Here is a 16,011-nt window from a genome sequence, read left to right on the forward strand (position 1 = left end):
GATGAAACAAAAATAGAACTGTTTGGCAATAATGAACATCGTTATGTTTGGAGGAAGAAGGGGAAGTCTTGCAAGCCGAAGAACACCATCCCAACCGTGAAGCACGGGGTGGCAGCATCATGCTGTGGGGGTGCTTTACTGCAGGAGGGACTAGTGCACTTCACAAAATAGATGGCATCATGAGGAAGGAAAATTATGTGGATATATTGAAGCAACATTTCAAGACATCAGTCAGGAAGTTAAAGCTTGGTCGCAAATGGGTCTTCCAAATGAACAATGACCTCAAGCATACTTCCAAATTTTGTGGCAAAATGGCTTAAGGATAACAAAGTCAAGGTATGGAGTGTCCATCACAAAGCCCTGACCTCAATCCTATAGAACATTTGTGGGCAGAACTGAAAAAGCGTGTGCGAGCAAGGAGGCCTAAAAATCTAACTCAGTTACACCACCTCTGTCAGGAGGAATGGGCCAAAATTCACCCAACTTATTGTGGGAAGCTTGTGGAAGGCTACCCGAAACATTTGACCCAAGTTAATCAACTTAAAGGCAATGCTACCAAATACTAACTGAGTTAGATTTTTAGGCCTCCTTGCTCGTATGTAGCAGTATGCTTAGGGTCATTGTCCTGCTGGAAGGTGAACCTCCGTCCTCAGTCTCAAATTTCTAGAAGACTGAAACAGGTTTCCCTCAAGAATTTCCCTGTATTTAGTGCCATCCATCATTCCTTCAATTCTGACCAGTTTCCCAGTCCCTGCCAATGAAAAACATCCCCACAGCATGATGCTTCCACCACCATGCTTCAGTGTGGGGATGGTGTTCTCGGGGTGATGAGAGGTGTTGGGTTTGCGCCAGACATAGTGTTTTCCTTGATGGCCAAAAAGCTCAATTTTAGTCTCATCTGACCAGAGTACCTTCTTCCATATGTTTGGGGAGTCTCCCACATGCCTTTTAGCGAACACCAAACGTGTTTGCTTATTTTTTTCTTTAAGCAATGGCTTTTTTCTGGCCACTCTTCCGTAATGCCCAGCTCTGTGGAGTGTACGGTTTAAAGTGGTCCTATGGACAGATACTCTAATCTCCGCTGTGGAGCTTTGCAGCTCCTTCAGAGTTATCTTTGGTCTCTTTGTTGCCTCTGATTAATGCCCTCCTTGCCTGGTCCATGAGTTTTGGTGGGTGGCCCTCTCTTGGCAGGTTTGTTGTGGTGTCATATTCTTTCCATTTTTTTTATAATGGATTTAATGGTGCTACGTGGGATGTTCAAAGTTTAAGATATTTAAATATTTAAATATCTTGGAATGGCCTAGTCAAAGCCCAGACCTCCATCCAATTGAGAATCTGTGGCATGACTTAAATATTGCTGTTTACTAGCAGATCCCATCCAACTTGAAGGAGCTGGAGCAGTTTTGCCTTGAAGAATGGGCAAAAAGACATACCCCAAGAGACTTGCAGCTGTAATTGCTGCAAAAGGTGGCTCTGCAAAGTATTGAATAGTTATGCACGCTCAAGTTTTCTGTTTTTTTGTCTTATTTCTTGTTTGTTTCACCCAAAAAAACATTTTGCATATTCAAAGTGGTAGGCATGTTGTGTAAATCAAATGATACAAACCCCCCCAAAAATCTATTTTAATTCCAGGTTGTAAGGCAACAAAATAGGAAAAATGCCAAGGGGGGTGAATACTTTCGCAAGCCACTGTAAATGGTTGTAAGGCAACAAAATAGGAAAAATGCCAGGGGGGGTGAATACTTTCGCAAGCCACTGTAAATGGCTTAGGTAATCTCCTCACACAAATGTTCAAGCTGATAACTCAAATCTGGATCCCCTACAGCACAGGTTTCAAACTCATTCCAAGGAGGGCCGAGTGTCTGTGGGTTTTCGCTCCTCCCTTGTCCTTGATTGATGAATTAAAGTCACTAATTAGTAAGGAACTCCCCACACCTAGTTGTCTAGGGCTTAATTGAAAGGAAAAACCCAAAACCTGCAAACATTAGGCCTTCCATGGAAAGAGTTTGATACCTCTGCCCTACAGGGTCACAGTGACTATCAGTTTGAGTAATGACTACAAAGTAACTGTACTCAGATATATTAAGTGCAACGGGTTTCCTCAAAAGTTTTGAGTAATGACAGCACATTGGGATTTACAGTGCAATGTACACATCATCATCATAGCCACTTCTTGTTTGAACCTTTATCGTCAATGCATGGACCTCAAAGGATTTGACTAAATCATTATCTCCTCTGCTCCACCCACTTATCCCTTTGTTTACAGTTAGCCCATGTCGAAGCATGGCGCCTACTATAGCATAGGCTCTTCTTCCTGCAGGCACAGCTGAGAATAGACACTGCCTATTCATTACTGTCCATCATATTTACAAGGGAGCTCCATTACCTCCTCTACTTGGACCCGCCTCCACTGATTACTGTCCAATATGGTGTCCGTACATCAAATTAGGGAGGGCTGAAATTTAGGGAGTTCAGAGGGTCCATGCAATGATAGTATTGGCCTTATAAGATATTAAGAGGCCTTATTCACAGCCCATGCATGTGGATATCAATTTGAGCACTTTCAACCAAAACCTGGGACTTGAAACTCTTCAACCCATTATGGAGTCTTGTGCTGCACTTTCCCCCAGGCCCAGACCATCCAGCACTCTTTGCCTAACAACAAATCATAATAGAAGTAGTACACACAGCCAACTTTTACTGAGATAGATCTCCTCGATCCGCTCCAGGGAATGCACAACCATGATTCAGAGAGATAGAGGCTCCCCTCGTGCACACAAAATAAATCATCTGAGTCCCAGTTCGGAGTATAGTACGTGAAGGCCATATTTTCTGCAATATGGGGGGGGGGGGGGGGGGGTCGGTTTGCATTGCATTTCTCAGCTCTCCCGTGACAGTGGAATGCAAAAACACAACTCCCTAGAAGTCCAACCATCTGCCTCACTTGTAATCGGCTTGTGCTGTGTCAGAGTGTTTACAGTGAGACCGAGCAGTTTGAAAAACCCTCAGATTCCACAATGAATCAGTTTCCACACAGGATGTATGAAGACACACACACACAGAGCACACGCACCTACAGACAGATGCACGCACACACACACAGACCTACGAAGATACACATACATATATGCGTATGAAGACACACACACACACACGCATGCAGGCACATAGGTTATTCACCCTAACTATGCTGTGTGGTGCTTATCAGCAATGACTTCATGTCTGGGGTCAAGCCAGAGAGCTTTGCCCAGAAACATGGTAGTGTTTATAGGCACCTCTAACTGCCGTGGAGGGTCAAAATACATCAGACTTTAACTGCTAATCCAAATAATTTATGGTGTCAAATGAAATCTACAATAGTGGATTGAAATGTGAACACACATAACATAAGGTATTATGATTTCATAGAGTGATACATTGTAAATAAATAAAATTAAAAAATTTAAATTAAAAGAACAAGAAAAATATGAAGAAAAATAAGAAATGTTTATATGAGCAATTAGCATGTCACATCTATACTGAACAAAAATATAAATGCAACATGTAAAGTGTTGGTCCCATATTTCATGATCTGAAATAAAAGATCCCAGAAATGTTCCATACACACAAAAAGCGTATTTCTCTCAAATGTTGTGCACAAATTTGTTTACATCCCCGTTAGTGAGCATTTCTCCTTTGCCAAGATACAGTGGGGAAAAAAAGTATTTAATCAGCCACCAATTGTGCAAGTTCTCCCAAGTTCGCCTGTAATTTTCATCATAGGTACACGTCAACTATGACAGACAAATTGAGAAAAGAAATTCCAGAAAATCACATTGTAGGATTTTTAATGAATTTATTTGCAAATGATGGTGGAAAATAAGTATTTGGTCACCTACAAACAAGCAAGATTTCTGGCTCTCACAGACCTGTAAATTCTTCTTTAAGAGGCTCCTCTGTCCTCCACTCGTTACCTGTATTAATGGCACCTGTTTGAACCTGTTATCAGTATAAAAGACACCTGTCCACAACCTCAAACAGTCACACTCCAAACTCCATTATGGCCAAGACCAAAGAGCTGTCAAAGGACACCAGAAACAAAATTGTAGACCTGCACCAGGCTGGGAAGACTGAATCTGCAATAGGTAAGCAGCTTGGTTTGAAGAAATCAACTGTGGGAGCAATTATTAGGAAATGGTAATCTGATAATCTCCCTCGATCTGGGGCTGCACGCAAGATCTCACCCCGTGGGGTCAAAATGATCACAAGAACGGTGAGCAAAAATCCCAGAACCACACGGGGGGACCTAGTGAATGACCTGCAGAGAGCTGGGACCAAAGTAACAAAGCCTACCATCAGTAACACACTACGCCACCAGGGACTCAAATCCTGCAGTGCCAGACGTGTCCCCCTGCTTAAGCCAGTACGTGTCCAGGCCCGTCTGAAGTTTGCTAGAGTGCATTTGGATGATCCAGAAGAGGATTGGGAGAATGTCATATGGTCAGATGAAACCAAAATATAACTTTTTGGTAAAAACTCAACTCGTCGTGTTTGGAGGACAAAGAATGCTGAGTTGCATCCAAAGAACACCATACCTACTGTGAAGCATGGGGGTGGAAACATCATGCTTTGGGGCTGTTTTTCTGCAAAGGGACCAGGACGACTGATCCGTGTAAAGGAAAGAATGAATGGGGCCATGTATCGTGAGATTTTGAGTGAAAACCTCCTTCCATCAGCAAGGGCATTGAAGATGAAACGTGGCTGGGTCTTTCAGCATGACAATGATCCCAAACACACCGCCCGGGCAACAAAGGAGTGGCTTCGTAAGAAGCATTTCAAGGTCCTGGAGTGGCCTAGCCAGTCTCCAGATCTCAACCCCATAGAAAATCTTTGGAGGGAGTTGAAAGTCTGTGTTGCCCAGCGACAGCCCCAAAACATCACTGCTCTAGAGGAGATCTGCATGGAGGAATGGGCCAAAATACCAGCAACAGTGTGTGAAAACCGTGTGAAGACTTACAGAAAACGTTTGACCTGTGTCATTGCCAACAAAGGGTATATAACAAAGTATTGAGAAACTTTTGTTATTGACCAAATACTTATTTTCCACCATAATTTGCAAATAAATTCATTAAAAATCCTACAATGTGATTTTCTGGAGAAAAAAATTCTAATTTTGTCTGTCATAGTTGACGTGTACCTATGATGAAAATTACAGGCCTCTCTCATCTTTTTAAGTGGGAGAACTTGCACAATTGGTGGCTGACTAAATTCTTTTTTTTCCCCACTGTAATCCATCCACCTGACAGGTGTGGCATATCAAGAAGCTGATTAAACAGCATGATCTTTTCACAGGTGCACCTTGTGCTGGGGACAATAAAAGGCCACTTTAAAATGTGCAGTTTTGTCACACAACACAATGCCACAGATGTCTCAAGTTTTGAGGGAGCTTGCAATTGGCATGCTGACTGCAGGAATGTCCACCAGAGCTGTTGCCAGAGAATTGAATGTTAATTGCTCTACCATTAGCTGCCTCTAATGTCATTTTAGAGAATTTGGCAGTACGTCCAACTGGCCTCACAACCGCAGACCACGTGTAACCATGCCAGCCCAGGACCTCCACATCCGGCTTCTTCACCTGCAGGAAGTGTCTGAGACTAGCCACCCGGACAGATGATGAAACTGAGGAGTATTTCTGTCTGTAATAAAGCCCTTTTGTGGGGAAAAACTCATTATGATTGGCTGGGCCTGGCTCCCCAGTTGGTGGGCCTCAGTGGCGGCTCCTGAAAAAATTCTCAGGGGGGGCAATTTTTCTGATGATTTAGGTGACCTACACACATTTAAAAAAAGATATGTCCAGCAACAACATGAAGACAGGGGCAGCATATAAGTCAATACCAGAAGCATTTATTGACTGATCTCAAAAGTGTTGGCTTACCAGGGTTGGTGGAGCCCTCAGTTTCATCTTTGCCTCGCAAAGCTAACTCAAACACTCCGCAAAACTTCACACACTGGATTAGCCGGCTGAGGATGTGGCGGTTCTTGCTAATGTCGTAGTAAATATATTTGTTATAGTGAATATGGAATATGATATGTTGAGTAAAATGTTGTGCTAAGATCTATTTAGGTCAGGAGCTGGTTATAAGTTCTGTTCCTATCCAATAACAATGGACAAAAGGGTCCTATCTTGTCAGCCTTGTCAGCAGGTGGCCAAGGACAACACCCACGCCATAGGCCTCTCAGTTCTTCCAACTCACAAGTTCTTGCTCTGAGGACACACACACACACACACACAAACACACACACACACACATCATCACTGTTAAACACACACACACACACACACACACATCATCACTGTTAAACACACACACACACACACACACACACAAAAATCCCCTCTCTTAGGCTGAACATTTGAAGACAGAGAACCCGACTCAGAGCCAATGCAACAGTGACACTAGCCTGGAGGGGACCTCGCCCAACTCATCAGGACCAATCAGAAGATCAGAACTACTAGATTCAACCTACTTCATTTATTGCATAAAATGTCTGCACACAATGTTTCGGGGCTCTCTTCAGATAATAATAATAATAATAATAATAATAATAATAATAATAATATGCCATTTAGCAGACGCTTTTATCCAAAGCGACTTACAGTCATGCGTGCATACATTTTTGTGTATGGGTGGTCCCGGGGATCGAACCCACTACCTTGGCGTTACAAGCGCAGTGCTCTACCAGCTGAGCTACAGAAAGTGGATACTCATGGATGCGCATCGCAATTGTAAAATGTCAACACAATTGGAGACACCACGTCATTTTTGGAGACATGTTATTGACAGTAAACTATTGTAGATGCGACTGCTAACTAAATAAAACATTTTAGCTGGCTAGCTAATCATCTTAGCTAAATGTGGGGCAAACAATTCAGTTATTTACCGTTAATTTGAGGGATTGGGGTGAAAGAAATCGAGTTACATAGTGATACTTTACGATATACTGTATTGACAATATCGCAATATTTTAGCGCTAGTTGGCTGTACCTGCACCAAAACACCATTATTGTTCCTTCATAGCTTGTTCTCAATCTTTTCACATTGGGAGCCAATTTGTTTTCAGCACTTTTATTTCCATGACTGATCAAAACTCGTTCTCATGGCTTTCTGATCCCTCTGCAACAGACATATGGTGCGCAATAAAATCACAGTATCGAATCGCAATACGTATAGAATCATGAGACTCGCAATGCATATATCTTATCGTGAGGTTCCTGGCAATTCCCAGCCCAAGTTCATTTGCCACAACAAATCTCTTCGCTAGCAAACGCGATGTCTTCTCCAAAACGGCAATGTGTCTCCAGCAATGTTTACTTTTTTGACGTTCTATGGCATCTCCACTTTCCAAGCATATATGACCACATGTAATATTTTGGTAAGTGATGCAAATAGTGAACTATGTAGGGCCAGGATGTAAAATATATGTAGCTGCAGCAATTTCTCTTATCTGATATGGTAAGTAATGGGGCTTAATGTATAGCTCCCTAAGAGTTTGACGAACGGGTCCGTGCACGCGATTCCAGATATCTTTACCTCTGAATAAACTGCCTTTATTATACCATATCCACCCTGTCCAAAGTCTCTACTTGGTCTCAGTTCTCCAGTAAACTTGTGATTATCAACACTAACCTCATCGTTGTGGCGGCGGACAGCTAGCCTGTATCCCTCATCCAGTTGAGTGGCAATGTCTTTTTTCGTTCGTACCAATTTTTGGAAAATCCTCGGGTGTAGGACTTTCCGCCTTTAGTAGAAACCTGTTGAATTATTAAATTTGGTCTGGGAGGTCCTAATTGTTTCGTTGCCAATTTATCTTCATTTGTTCGCCGACAAAAAGGAACTTCTTTCAAAGACACAATCGAGTTGCACTGAACGCTATAGCCATCTTGATAGTAGTACGTGAATTGATTGATGAGGCTACCCGCTCTTTTCTTAGTTACGTTCATGGTTACGTTACGTATGACGAAAGCGCGTAAGTGCAAGCCCTCAGACACCCATAGAGATTGTATTGAAAGCTCTGAAATTTGAAAAAAAATAGATTTTACATGGGAGTCTATGACAGACTTCTGGGCGATTTTCAACCTGACTGAAATCGCCCCAAAAGGGGGGGGAGCCATTTGAAGCACGACTTTAGCCTGATTTGACATTTAGTGGCAGTGTGGCACTGTGGCAGATCAGACGTCTAGATTACAACACTGATAACTACTGTTGCCGTGATATAATTGATTAGAAAAAAAATCCCTTCCTTTTCCCGTTTGGCAGTGCGTCGCCCATATCGCCCTATTGAACACACCGCCCCTGGTGGGCCTATGCCCTCCCAAGCCCATCCATGGCTGTGAAATCCATAGATTAGGGCCTAATAAATTAATTTCAATTGACTGATTTCCGAATATTAACTGTAACTCAGTAAAATCGTTGAAATTGTTGCATGTTGCGTATACATTTTTGCTCAGTATAGTTCTATCTCGATAAAGTTATTTCAAAAATGAGATGGAGTCTTGAGAGGTTTGTGCATGGGCTATAAAACATCTGGATTCATTATGATTAAAGAATGCAGGACCTCCAGGGTGCTTTGTCTGCTCTCTGCATACAGTACAATGAACCTGATGGCATTCATTCAATCACACAATCCATGGAAATCTCATTTTGCTCCACTGGGTGAAACGTAATAGACATCTCCTGTTACAGCACATGCATTCCATCCGTGCAGCTGTGGCCACCATCTACAAAGCAGGCCTGCCTTTAGTGATGCATATGTGCCCCAGTCTCACGAACAGACCTGGGTTCAAATACTATTTGAAATTCTTTCAAATACTTTAGCTGGGCTTGATTGAGTTTGCCTGGCCCAATGGAACCAATAGAATAGTAATGGAATGTGCAAACCCCTTCCATCTGGCATCCAAGGCAGGTCAAAGCAAACGCTTAATGATTTTGAATCGTTTTTTAACCCAGGTCTGCTCACATATGAGCTCGCAGATGATTGACCTTCTGAAACAGCACGTAGCACAAGTCCATATGTCCCCATCACTTTAACACCATATTTCTCAAGGGTGCTATATGGTGATAAGTCTATTGGATATAGGTCATTAAAGGCCCAGTGCAGTCAAAAATGTGATTTTCCTGTGTTTATATATATATTTCCACACAATGAGGTTGTAATAATACTGTGAAATTGTGGAAATTATGATCATGCCATTTTAATGTAAGAGCTGTTTGAAAAGACTGCCTGAAATTTCAGCCTGTTTTGCTGGATGGAGTTTTGGCCTTCCATGGTCACATCACCATGAAGTAAATTAGTTAATAGACCAATAAGAAAGAGTTCCAAACCTCTCTGTCAACAACAACTCATTCTCAGTTTTCCCCTCCCCATTCAGACAGTCCTAGCAAAACTCTTCCTTGAGAAATTGCTCTTTGCTAATAAGCTTTTTTTTTCTTCTTGTTGACCATTGTAATTGAAAACAATCACAGTAAGGAACTTAATTGTTCCGCGGAAATGAGTTGATATTGAGATAAAAACGTCTGCATTGGACCTTTAAGTTGGAACTAATCCATCAAATGGAAAATTGGATGGAAATGCCAAGATGTGATTTGAGAGTTAGTCCAGGATTAATGCTTGGTAGGTTAATAATGTATTATAGTACAGTGACCCTAAGGGGCAAACCAGAGTCCAAACCAAACATCACTCCTGGATTATATTTGTCTATGGAATCTTGATTATTGATTTAAAGGCCAGCCTACAGCCATAGACATGCAATTACATGATAGTACTATAATGAACATTTAATAAAGAATTCAGAGTATTACAGAAAGGTCACTGGTCACAGTAGCTTTTATTTCACAGGTCTGAGATCAGTAAAGATGGGGATCATTCCCTGGCCAGCTAATGGTCGATTTTTTATTGTGGTGGGGACCACAAAAAATCTAAACTGATCATGAGGGTCCGCAGTGGCTTGCGGGTCTGTGTACCAACATCCAAATCAATCAAATCAAATGTTATTTGTCACATACACGTGTTTAGCAGATGTTATTGCGGGTGTAGCGAAATGCTTGTGCTTCTAGCTCCGACAGTGCAGTAATATCTAACAAGTAATATCTAACAATTTCACAACATATACCCAATACACACTCATCTAAGTAAGGAATGGAATTTAAGAATATATACGTTTAAGGACAAGCAATGACAGAGTGGCATGGATTAAGATACAGTAGAATATTATAGAATACAGGGTGGCTATTATGATAGCGGGGTGAACAGGCAGTGGCTCAGGTGGTTGATGTCCTTGATGATCTTTTTGGCCTTCCTGTGTCATCGGGTGCTGTAGGTGTCCTGGAGGGCGGGTAGTTTGCCCCCTTTAATGCGTTCGGCAGACCGCACCACCCTCTGGAGAGCCCTGCGGTTGCGGGCGGTGCAGTTGCCGTACCAGGCGGTGATACAGCCCTACAGGATGCTCTCAATTGTGCATCTGTAAAAGTTTGTGAGGGTTTAAGGTGCCAAGCCAAATTTCTTCAGCCTCCTGAGTTTGAAGAGGCTCTGTTGCGCCTTCTTCACCACACTGTCTGCGTGGGTGGACCAGTTAAGTTTGTTAGTGATTTGTATCCATACCCACACATGCAGTCAGAGCTGGCCGTAGCCTTTTACATTTACATTTTAGTCATTTAGCAGACGCTCTTATCCAGAGCGACTTACAGGAGCAATTAGGGTTAAGTGCCTTGCTTAAGAGCACATCGACAGATTTTTCACCTAGTCGGCTCGGGGATTAGAACCAGCGACCTTTCGGTTACTGGCACAACGCTCTTACCCACTAAGCTACCTGCCGACTTTTGCGGGCCCTAAGTAAAATGTTGTTGCAGTTCTAAAGCAAGTGTTCTATACATTTTGCCATGGGGCAGAGAGAAGACTTTGCAATTTCATAGCAAATTTCCTGCAATTCTACACATTTTGCCATAGGGTGGTGTCACGCCCTGGCTCTGGGGACTCTTAAATGTTGAGCCAGGGTGTGGATTTTTTCTATGTTTAGTTTTCTATGTTTTTTGTTCTAGATCGTTTAGATCTATGTTGGCCAGGGTGGTTCCCAATCAGAGGCAGCTGTAGCTCGTTGTCTCTGATTGGGGACCATACTTAGGCAGCCTGTTGGCACCAGTTAGTTTGTGGGATCTTGTTCCGTAAAGGTTTGTGTTGTTGTAACCTCAGGACTTCACGTATCGTTGGTTTGTTGTTTTGGTTTTGTTCGTGTGTTGTGTACTAAATTAAAAATGTACGCTTATCACGCTGCGCCTTGGTTCCACGAGTCATCAGTCAACGTTCGTGACAGGTGGAGATAATTTTTTGCAGTTTTTAATTACTAACCAGGTTTCCATCCAACCTTTTTATGCAAGTTAAATACATGTCAGATAAAAAAATGTATGACAGGCCTGATGGAAACAGCTTATTTGTTGGTAAACTTTCCAAATGTCCAGCGCCAGGCCCGGGATTCGAACCAGCAATCTTTCGGCTACAGGTCCAACTCTTGGCCACTGGGTTACCTACACCCTACTGTTTCTAAGTTTGGAGCAGTCTGACCGCGTGTCGGATGCCTTTTATTCAGAGTCTCCTGAAAAATCTTGTCGGAAGTTGTCTCCCAAAGTGCTATCACTTGCACGCGCCACATCTGACCATTAATGCACTGGTATATATTGCGTGTAGGTCGTGTGGGGAACAAATCTGAGGTGTCCGACCTCAGATCTGGGACTGTCGTTCCTGATAGTCTGGGACTGTCGTTCCCGCGTCTCCACAATTTAAACTTTACTCATCCTAATATTAAAGGTGTGTTTGACTGTCCTTTTATCTGGCCTAGATTTGAAAGAAATTAGATTTTCAGATAAACCACCAATATGCTCTGTGGAAATGAGTTGTACGGCATCCATATTAGGAAGTTGTCAGACAAAATTTCTTCAGTTCTCAGTCTTCAAACCATTCAAAACAGTATCACTGTGTCTCAAACTGTTGGTCACTTTTGACTCATTGTTGTTCTATCTGTAACCAAAAATAAAAGTAAGTAAGTAAGGCCAGACCTGTAATCTGGAAATGTGGACATGCTGAGTTCACTCCAGGACACAGACAAAAAGAAAACGGCCTCACAAATAATTCCCTGGAAACTAAAAGCTGTTTGTGTGGGCAATAAGTAAAGCTTCAGGTCTTTCCTCCCCAGGTGGGTTTGCCTGAGTTTTATGTCAGAGCATAAACACAGCTGACACCTTGTCAAGGGAGAGGGAAAAAACTCCCTCTGCTCTGGCAGGGTTCACTGTAAACAACCTGAAAATCATCAAGGATGGATGCGCACACACACACACACACACACACACAGACCTATGCAGAAACACACTCACAGGCATATGAAGACATGCACACACACACACACACACACACACACACACACACACACACACACACAGACCTATGCAGAAACACACTCACAGGCATATGAAGACATGCACACACACACACACACATACACACACACACACACACACACACACACACAGTCCATTTACAGGTATACCATTCCACTCTCAACATCAAGGGGTAAAAACTCCAGCTCCACCCTCCTTGTATGGGCCTGATGGAGAATTTAAGGTCTTGCAATAAACCACAGTTTCTCATTCTCCTCTCTCTCCTGCAGAGCCTTCACCACTGTCTCCGCACACTTCCACGTTGTCCACTGTCTGCAGGCCTGCTATACTGCTATGTTTATCAGCTGGTTTGGTCTGGATGGGCCAGGTGTTTTCAATGAGGGCAGCTACGTAACTTTATGCAACACACACACACCTCAGTGATGGAGGACAGAGGTGAGCATGTGGATGATGGAGGGTGATTGGTGGGGGAGCCTAATAAATAACAGAAGCACCCTGCGCTGCCTTTAAAGCTCCATTTTACAGTGAGTTGTCATTTTTCAACACTAGCACTACAGCACAAAATATAATCTCACCCCAGTGCCAAGTCTCCAAAGCATTTCCACAGATGGAAGATAGTTATATTGTCCTGGCGTACACCAGGAGTACAGGCTTATTTTATTACTGTTTGGAGAGATGTGAAGCGCCTCAAATCCTAGCTTTGAGTTTTTCTTTCAGGTGCAGAATTTCAGTCTGCCATGAGCCCTCTACTTGCATTTCTTCAGGGAATGTGTTGACTAATTGTTTTGCATTTATGGCTTGGCTTACACTATTCTTTGGTTGATCAAATGTCTAATTAGGGCTTTAATTAAGTTCAATCACATTCAAATCAAACACACAGAGAGAGAGAGAGCGAGAGAGAGAGAGAGAGAGAGAGAGAGAGAGAGAGAGAGAGAGAGAGAGAGAGAGAGAGAGAGAGAGAGAGAGAGAGAGAAGAGAGAGAGAGAGAGAGAGAGAGAGAGAGAGAGAGAGAGCGAGAGAGAGAGAGAGAGAGAGATAGAGAGAGAGATAGAGAGAGAGAGAGAGAGAGAGAGAAAAAACGTTGGCTTTTATGTTTGCTAAAGCTGAAATACCCTCTTTGGTAGCTGAATTCAGTTACACAGGAAGAGATGCTATTGGCGTAATATTCTGGGCTTCTTAACATGGAACAGTTTGAGACTGCGTCACCAACCAGAGAAAGTATAAATATATGACCTTTCCACCACATTTTTCAAATACAAACATTATCTTAGGAAAATTATAGACTTTCAGAATTCAACAGCGACAGCCTAAAAAAACGCTTTAAAATTTTAAATAAAACTCTACTGCTCTCAGAACGTCTCAATCAGACAAATCTGACAAAGGACCATGGCACACTGCCCGTTTACTGTGATATACTGCTATCAGGAAGTTGGATCACTTTGTAACTCCTTATTGGATATAGACTGAACATTTACACATTAATTATCTATATTAATAACTATTTGGGTATGTACATTTGGAAGATTTAATTTATGTTTCCATAATTAGACCCCTAGGTTATGTGGAAAGCTATGATATATAGAGTATATGAAAAATGGTATAGTGCAGTTCAGCAAAGTAAGCATATTTTATGCTACAGAGACACCATCCTTTACACACGCCTGGAATGAAAACATAAACACACTTCTTTACTTTGGCTAGAAAGGTGATGACACTGTCGAGGAGGCTTGTTATGATGTCGACCAGACCGAGCCCCATTCTCCTCTGCCAAATCTTTTAAATGATTGACAGCGACGGCTTGACCTCATAACAGACCATATATTGCACCAGGTGACCCCGACAGCCCAGACAGGCTCCAAACATGGGCATAATCTAGCTACCAGACTACTCAGGAGACTCCACTCCTTTTCCCTTAGCTTGTGGGTAGAACTGTTTTGGTCCCCTGCAAAGCCACTTCTTGGTTCCACAGTTACAACCCAACAGCCAGCCAGAGACGGCCCGAGCCAAACCCATGGAATCCACATGTGGGCCAGCATGTGAACTGGACAAGTCAGGACCAGTCTGGTCCAGACTACATTCAGCACTATGGGTAACTAAAACTGGCACCGTTTAGGACACGCTGACAGGACGCAGGACTTAGCCCCGGGCATTGCAGGCAGCACTCCACCCATGTCCCATTGTGGCCGAAGGGAGAGCCACAAGAATTACACCCTGCAGGATTGTTTGACGCCCCACTGCTTCTAAGAACCACCACCACCCTCTAAGATTGGGCCTGAGTCAGACTGCCTAAGACGGGAGTCGTCAGTTAAGCGTTACCCACGTAAGCCCATAATGACCACCTAGCTGTGTTGGCCTCTCTGGGGCTAAGAGGAACGGCTGAGAGAGAAAGAGAGAGCTCGATAAAAATAGCAGCTCTTCCAGCCACTGAGCTCCATGGGTTGTTGTTCCCTCCCACCCCTGGTTCTCGCCTCCTTTCTTCCCATGTTCAAAAGGACAAAGGTTGTCCAAGAGGAGAAAAGGCACAATAGCATAATGGCAATCAGAACTGTCTGTTTGTATTGTGTGAAGGGGATTGTAAGTGTGCTGGTATATGACCTGCGGCACAATTGCAGTTCTTTATGAAAAGCCCATTACAATATTCCCATATCACTGTGTGTCGACAGCTGTAGGTTGATGTCTGGCAAATATGTAATTTAGTAATAGTCACATTATGTAGGCCAACCGAGTTGCAGTAAAATATACCTCCCAAACCATACACATACACAGCCAGTCGGCCACACACACTAACTCACGTACACAGTCCTGTGCCTGGCTCTTCCTGTTCTTTGATGAGAGCTGTAGTGATGGGCTTTAACAGATTAAGCTGGGCTCTGAAGTTTGGGGGCTTTAATTACAGAGACTATTTACTGCATGTTACTGGGAGATGTGCTCCTACCACCGCCCGACCCACACCAAAGCCTCCTTTTGAAGGGGCAGATTGAGACAGAGGAAGTCCAAGGGCTGTTTCCCATCACTAGATAGAGGGGGAGAAAAGATGAGGTTGGTTACGTGCAGGGGTGCTAGGAATTCACTTTAAAAAACACATTTTATATGTCTTATAACTCTGTTCTTAAGCGTTGCATCCCAATTCCACCCCTGGTTAGTATGAAAGGGAAAAGTATGAGCCACAAGACAAAAAGAGCCCCTTGGCACTTGCATAAAATAACAAAATAAAGACTTTACATCTGTTTTAGAAGTCAACTGTTTCAGCCTTTCTGTTGAACAAGCCCAGTATCATTCATGTCAGTTGCATGTACAGCTATCACCAAAACAAGACTAGACCAAGTGTAGTCAACCATTGACAACATAATTCTAAATGTCGAAGCTCAACAACATAATGAAAACATCACATATTTCACTGGCGGACACGGTAATTGAATTATCCGTGTCATCTCATTTGTGAGCAAGAAGTGAGAGGTTGAGGGAGTATGCTTCTACACATCATTAGGAATGGAAAGTGTGGAAAGAAAGACAGCTGAGTTTCTTTCCTGCAGCATTCCCAATGCTCCTGGCTGGAACCAAAACGAAGCACAGCCTGATGTTTCCT

Source organism: Coregonus lavaretus (assembly GCF_964263955.1).
Source record: "Coregonus lavaretus genome assembly, chromosome: 13".
In the NCBI taxonomy this organism is placed as follows: domain Eukaryota; kingdom Metazoa; phylum Chordata; class Actinopteri; order Salmoniformes; family Salmonidae; genus Coregonus; species Coregonus lavaretus.